The following is an 8397-nucleotide window of genomic DNA, read 5'->3' as shown; positions in this document are numbered from 1 at the left end:
AATGATGCACCCGGCACTGAGCGCTGGTTTAATGTAATAGATTAGAAGTTTAGCATAGTATCTGGACAATGGCAGTGCTACGTCAGGTTCATAATTTCGCAACAAATCACGCGGAGCATTCCTGCTATTGTACGTGTTGAAGAGCAGTGACGTACAATTTTTAATGCTCAAACAAGAATGTCAGACAGGCTCTGAGTTGCTCACCTCAGCTTGAATTAAACGAAGTAAGTTTTCAGCAAATATGCTAGAGCTATACATACCAAGTACTAAATTTGATGTACTTCCATCTAACGGTAGTGTGCTTGCTTTTGACCCTAGATGACCCAGTTTCAAACATGGCCTGGATTAACGAAGACACGTGTTCTAACCTGGTTTCGTGTTGATCAAATAGGAAACTACGTAATCGAGGGTATTAATATGGGTTTTCATTTAATAGAGTGATTATTTTTAAGTTTTTGACCAGAGATAGCCAAAATTTGCACTCGAGCTATATTTGATACGAATAAACCTCACAAAACGGACAGGTTTATTATAGACATTCGTGAACCAGAAATAGTAGTGTGGCAGTCATTGGTTTTGTCATTTGACAATACTATAGTCCACTTACAGGCATTTTATGTTTGATATCGGCAACATTGAAAGAAATCAAAAAGCCTGTGCAACATTGACCCTTACCGCAAAACAATAGGGGTCATCTATTAGTAATTCAATGTTATGGATATGGATGGGCCAATTTGGTCAGGTATGATAAACAGTTCTATGGGTCAACTTGGTCAGTGGTAAACAGTTAGATCTAAAGCTATATGAGTCAATTTGGTCAATGATAAACAGTTATATGGGTCAATTTGGTCTATGATAAACAGATGTATGGGTTAATTTGGTCTATGATAAACATTTGTATGGTTCAATTCGGTCTAGTATGATAAACAGTTCTATGGGTCAATTTGTCTATGATAAACAGTTGTATGGGTCAATTTGGTCTAGTATGATAAACAGTTATATGGGTCAATTTGGTCTATGATAAACAGTTGTATGGGTCAATTTGAAATATGGTAAACAGTTGTATAGGTCAATTTAGTCTAGTATGATAAACAGTTGTACGGGTCAATTTGGTCTATGATAAACAGTTGTATGGGTCAATTTGGTGTATTATGATAAACAGTTCTATGAACTAACTTGGTCTGTGGTAAACAGTTCTATATGGACTTACTTAGTCTGTGGTAAACAGAGCTATGGACTAATTTGGTCTGTTGTACACAGTTTTATGGATTAATTTTGTATTTTGTATTTGGTAAGTAATTTTATGGACTAACTTTGTCTATGACAAACCTATCCGTGGACTTATTTGTCTATGACAAACCTATCCATGGACTTACTAGGTTTATGGTAAACAGTTCTACGGACTAACTTGGTTTATGGTACACTCAGCTCAATGGACTATAACTAACTAAGACGATGGTTAACACTTCTGTGGATTAATTAGGTCTATGGTAAGAAGATCTATGGACTAACTCTGTATACTGTAAACAAAACTGTGGACCAACATGGTCTATGGTCAACAGTTCAATGGTCTAACTTGGTCTGTGGTAAACAATTCTACAAACTAACTTGACATGGGGTAAACAGATCTATGGGCTAACTTGGTTTATGGTTAACAAATCTATGGACCAACTTGGTCTATGCATGGCCAACAGATTTATGGACAGACTTGGTCTATGGTAAATCTATGGACCAACTTGGTCTATGGTCAACAGATCTATGGACTAACTTGATCTGTGATCAACAAATCTACGGTACGACTTGGTCTATGGTAAACACTAAACAGATCTACGTACCAACTTGGTCTATGGTCAACAAATCTACGGACCGACTTTGTATATGGTAAACACATCTAGGGACCAACTTGGTCTATGGTAAACAAATCTACGGACCGACTTGGTCTATGGTAAACAGATCTATGGACCGACTTGGTCTGTGGTAAACAGATCTATGGACCGATTTGGTCTATGGTAAACATATCTATGGAGCGATTTGGTCTGTGGTAAACAGATCTATGGAGCGACTTGGTCTATGGTAAACAGATCTATGAACAAACTTTGTCTATGGTCAACCGATCTATGGACTGACTTGGACTATGGTGAACAGATACGGACAAACTTGGTCTATGATCAACAAATCTACGGACTGATATGTTTTATGGTCAACAGATCTATGGACAAACTTTGTCTTTGGTCAACAGATCTATGAACCGACTTGGTCTATGGTCAACAGATCTATTGACCAACTTTGTCTATAGTCAACAGATCTATGAACCGACTTGGTCTGTGGTAAACAGATCTATGGACAAACTTTGTCTGTGGTAAACAGAGTTATGGACAAACTTTGGCTGTGGTCAACAGATCTATGGACTTACTTGGTCTATGGTAAACAGATCTATTGACCAACTTGGTCTGTAGTCAACAGATCTATAATTGGACCAACTTTGTCTATGGTCAACAGATCTATAGACCGACTTGGTCTGTACTAAACAGATCTATGGACAAACTTTGTCTATGGTCAACGGCTCTATGGACTGACTTGGTCTATGGTCAACATATCTATTGACCAACTTTGTCTATAGTCAACAGATCAATGGACAGACTTTGTCTATGGTCAACAGATCTATGGACAAACTTTGTCTATGGTCAACAGATCTATGAACCGACTTGGTCTATAGTCAACAGATCTATGAACCGACTTGGTCTATGGTAAACAGATCAATGGACAGACTCGGTCTCTGGTCAACACATCTATGGACAAACTTTGTCTATGGTCAACAGATCTATGAACCGACTTGGTCTATGGTCAACAAATCTATTGACCAACTTTGTCTATAGTCAATAGATCTATGAACCGTCTTGGTCTGTGGTAAACAGATCTATGGACAAATTTTGTCTATGGTCAACAGATCTACGGACTGACTCAGTCTGTGGTAAACAGATCTATGGACCAACTTTGTCTGTGGTCAACATATCTATGGTCTTACTTGGTCTATGGTAAACAGATCTATGGACAAAGTTGGTCTATGGTAACCGGATCTATGGACCAACTTTGTCTATGGTAAACAGATCTATGGACTGACTTGGTCTATGGTAAACAGATCTATAGGCCAGCTTGGTCTATGGTACACAGATCTACAGATCAACATGGTCTGTGGTCTATTGACCAATTTTGTCTATGGTCAACAGATCTACGGACAAACATTGTCTATGGTCAACAGATCTCTGGACTGACTTGGTCTATGGCAAACAGATCTATGGACCAACTTAACTTTGTCTGCGGTAAACAGGTCTATGGACAAACTTTGGCTATGGTCAACAGATCTATGGACTGACTTGGTCTATGGTAAATGAATCTATGGATCAACTTGGTCTATGGTTAGCATGCTTGCTTGTTTGCTTGTTTTGGGTTTAACGCCGTTTTCAACAGAATTTCAGTCATGTAACGGCGGGCAGTTAACCTAACCAGTGTTCCTGGATTTTGTACCAGTACAAACCCTGTTCTCCGCAAGTAACTGCCAACTTCCCCACATGAAGCAGAGGTGGAGGACTAACGATTTCAGACACAATGTCATTTATCAAATAGTCACGGAGAACATACGCCCCGCCCGACTATGGTTAGCAAATCTATGGATCAACTTTGACTGTAGTAAACAGATCTATTGACTGACTTGGTCTATGGTAAACAGATCTATGGATCAACTTGGTCTATGGTACACAGATCTACGGATCAACTTGGTCTATGGTAAACAGATCTATGGAACGACTTGGTCTGTAGTAAACAGATCTATGGACCGACTTGGTCTACGGTAAATAGATCTACGGACAGACTTGGTCTATGATAAACAGATCTATGGAACACAGATCTACAAATCAACTTGTTCTGTGGTTAATAGATCTATGATTCAATTTGGTCTATTGTGAACAGATCAATGGACTGACTTGGTCTCTGGAACACAGATCTACGGATCACCTTGCTCTGTGGTAAACAGATCTAGGGACAAACTTGGTCTATGGTCAACAGATCAATGGACTGACTTGGTCTATAGTAAACAGATCTATATATGGACCAACTTGGTCTTTGGTGAACAGATCTATGGATCAACTTGGTCTATGGAAAACAGATCTATGGACCGATTTGGTATATAGTAAACAGATCTGTGAGCCGACTTGGTCTATGGTACACAGATCTACGGATCAACTTGGTTTATGGTGAATAGATCTATGGATTATTTTGGTCTATGGCAAACAGATCTATGGACCGACTTCGTCTATGTTGAACATATCTATGGAGCGACTTGGTCTGTGGTAAACAGATCTATGGGGCAACTTGGTCTATGGTAAACAGATCTATGGACAAACTTTGTCTATGGTCAACAGATCTATGAACCGATTTGGTCTGTGGGTAACAGATCTATGGACAAACTTTGTCTCTGGTCAAAAGATCTATGGACTGAATCAGTCTGTGGTAAACAGATCTATGAACCAACTTTGTCTGTGGTCAACATATCAATGGACTTACTTTGTCTATGATAAACAGATCTATGGAGCGACTTGGTCTGTGTTCAACAGCTCTATGGACAAACTTTGGCTGTGGTCAACAGATCTATGGACTTACTTGGACTATGGTAAACAGATCTATGGACCAACTTTGTCTGTGGTCAACAGATCTATGGACAAACTTTGGCTGTGGTCAACAGATCTATGGACTAACTTGGTCTATGGTAAACAGATCTATGGACCAACTTGGTCTGAGGTCAACAGATCTATGGACCAACTTTGTCTATGGTCAACAGATCTATAGACCGACTTGGTCTGTAGTAAACAGATCTATGGACTAACTTTGTCTATGGTCAACGGCTCTATGGACTGACTTACTTGGTCTACGGTAAAAAGATCTATGGACAGACTCGGTCTGTGGCCAACAGATCTATGAACAAACTTTGTCTATGGTCAACCGATCTATGAACCGACTTGGTCTATGGTCAACAGATCTATTGACCAACTTTGTCTATAGTCAACAGATCTATGAACCGACTTTGTCTGTGGTAAACAGATCTATGGACAAACTTTGTCTATGGTCAACATATCTATGGACTGACTCAGTCTGTTGTAAACAGATCTATGGACCAACTTTGTCTGTGGCAAACAGATATATGGACAAACCTTGGCTGTGGTCAACAGATCTGTGGACTTACTTGGTCTATGGTAAACAGATCTATAGACCGACTTGGTTTGTAGTAAACAGATCTATGGACAAACTTTGTCTATGGTCAGCGGCTCTATGGACTGACTTAGTCTATGGTAAACAGATCTATGGACAGACTCGGTCTATGGCCAACAGATCTATGGACAAACTTTGTCTATGGTCAACAGATCTATGAACCGACTTGGTCTATGGTCAACAGATCTATTGACCAACTTTGTCTATAGTCAACAAATCAATGAACCGACTTGGTCGTGGTAAACAGATCTATGGACCAACTTTGCCTGTGGCAAACAGATCTATGGACAAACCTTGGCTGTGGTAAACAGATCTATGGACTTACTTGGTCTATGGTAAACAGATCTATAGACCGACTTGGTCTGTAGTAAACAGATCTATGGACAAACTTTGTCTATGGTCAACGGCTGTATGAACTGACTTGGTCTATGGTAAACAGATCTATGGACAGACTCGGTCTATGGTCAACAGATCTATGGACAAACTTTGTCTATGGTCAACAGATCTATGAACCGACTTCGTCTATGGTCAACAGATCTATTGACCAACTTTGTCTATAGTCAACAGATGAATGAACCGACTTGGTCTGTGGTAAACAGATCTATGGACAAACTTTGTCTATGGTCAACATATCTATGGACTGACTCAGTCTGTTGTAAACAGATCTATGGACCAACTTTGTCTGTGGCAAACAGATCTATGGACAAACTTGGCTGTGGTCAAGAGATCTATGGGCTTACTTGGTCTATGGTAAACAGATCTGTAGACCGACTTGGTCTATGGTCAACAGATCTATGGACAAATTTTGTCTATAGTCAACAGATCTATGAACCGACTTGGTCTATGGTCAACAGATCTATTGACCAACTTTGTGTATAGTCAAAAGATCTATGAACCAACTAGGTCTATGGTCAACAGATCTATTGACCAACTTTGTCTATAGTCAAAAGATCTATGAACCGACTTGGTCTGTGGCAAACAGATCTACGGACAAACTTTGTCTATGGTCACCAGATCTATGGACCGACTTGGTCTGTGGTAAACAGATCTATGGACAAACTTTGTCTATGGTAAACAGATCTATGGACAAACTTTTTCTATGGTCAACAGATCTATGGACTGACTCAGTCTGTGGTAAACAGATCTATGGACCAACTTTGTCTGTGGTAAACAGATCTATGGACAAACTTTGGCTGTGGTCAACAGATCTATGGACTTACTTGGTCTATGGTAAACAGATCTATGGACCAAGTTGGTCTGTGGTAAACAGATCTATGGACCAACTTGGTCTATGGTACACAGATCTACGGATCAACACGGTCTGTGGTCTATTGACCAATTTTGTCTATGGTCAACAGATCTATGGACAAACTTTGTCTATGGTCAACAGATATCTGGACTGACTTGGTCTATGGTAAACAGATCTATTGACCAACTTAACTTTGCCTGCGGTAAACAGATCTATGGATAAACTTTGGCTATGGTCAACAGATCTATGGACTGACTTGGTCTATGGTAAACAAATCTATGGATCAACTTGGGCTATGGTTAGCAAATCTATGGATCAACATTGACTGCAGTAAACAGATCTATTGACTGACTTGCTCTATGGTAAATAGATCTATGGACAGACTTGGTCTATGGTAAACAGATCTATGAATCAACATTGTCTATGGTACACAGATATACGGATCAAATTGGTCTATTGTAAACAGATCTATGGAACGACTTTGTCTGTAGTAAACAGATCTATGGACCGACTTGGTCTATGGTAAATAGATCTATGGACAGACTTGGTCTATGATAAACAGATCTATGGAACACAGATCTACAGATCAACTTGTTCTGTGGTAAACATGCCTATGGATCAATTTGGTCTATGGTGAACAGATCGATGGACTGACTTGGTCTATGGAACACAGATCTACGGATCACCTTGGTCTGTGGTAAACAGATCTAGGGACAAACTTGGTCTATGGTCAACAGATCTGTGGACCGTCTTAATCTATGGAACACAGATCTACGGATCAACTTGGTCTATAGTAATCAGATCTATCGAACAACTTGGTCTATGGTCAACAGATTAATGGACTGACTTGGTCTATAGTAAACAGATCTATGGACCAACTTGGTCTTTGGTGAACAGATCTATGGATCAACTTGGTCTATGGTAAACAGATCTAAAGACCGACTTGGTCTATGGTAAACAGATCTATGAACCGACTTTGTCTAATATGGTACAAAGATCTACGGATCAACTTGGTCTATGGTGAACAGATCTATGGATCATTTTGGTCTATGGTAAACAGATATGTGGACCGACTTCGTCTATGGTAAACAGATCTATGAACAGACTTGGTCTGTGGTACACAGATCTACGGATCAACTTGGTCTGTGGTCAACAGATCTATGGACCAACTTGGTCTATGTTGAACAGATCTATGGATCAACTTGGTCTATGGTAAAGAGATCTATGGACCGACTATGGTAAACAGATTTATGGACCAACTTGGTCTATAGTAAACAAATCTATAAACCGTCTAGGTCTATGGTAAACAGATCTATTTAATTAATTTTGGTCTATGGCAAACACGTCAATGGTCTAACTTTGTCTGTGATAAACAGATCTTATGGACCAACTTGGTCTTTGGTAAACAGATCTATGGGCGAACTTGGTATGTGGTAAACAAATGTATGGACTAACTTTGTCCATGGTAATCATATCTATGGACTAACTTGGTCTATGGTAAACCAGTCTATGGTAAACCAATCTTTGGACTAACCTGGTCTGTGGTAAACAGACCTATATGCTAACTTGGTCTGTAGTAATCAGATCTATGGTCTGTGGTAGGCCTAATATGGTATATAGTTTACAGATCTATGGGTTAACTTGGTCTGTGGCAAACAAATCTATGGAATAATTTGTCTATGGAAAACAGATCTATGGGTTGACTTGGTCTGTGGGCTAACTAGGTCTTTGATAAACAAATTTATGGACTAAATTGGTCCATGGTAAACAATTTATGGACTAACATGGTCTATGGTAGGATTAATATGGTCTATGATAAACAGGTCTATGGACTAACTTGGTCTATGGTAAACAAGTCTATGGGATAACTAGGTTTATGGTAAACC

This window comes from Mercenaria mercenaria, chromosome 19 (assembly GCF_021730395.1).
Source record: "Mercenaria mercenaria strain notata chromosome 19, MADL_Memer_1, whole genome shotgun sequence".
Taxonomy (NCBI): Eukaryota; Metazoa; Mollusca; class Bivalvia; order Venerida; family Veneridae; genus Mercenaria; species Mercenaria mercenaria.
The sequence above is the reverse complement of the archived record's forward strand: the minus strand, read 5'-3'. Positions refer to the sequence as shown.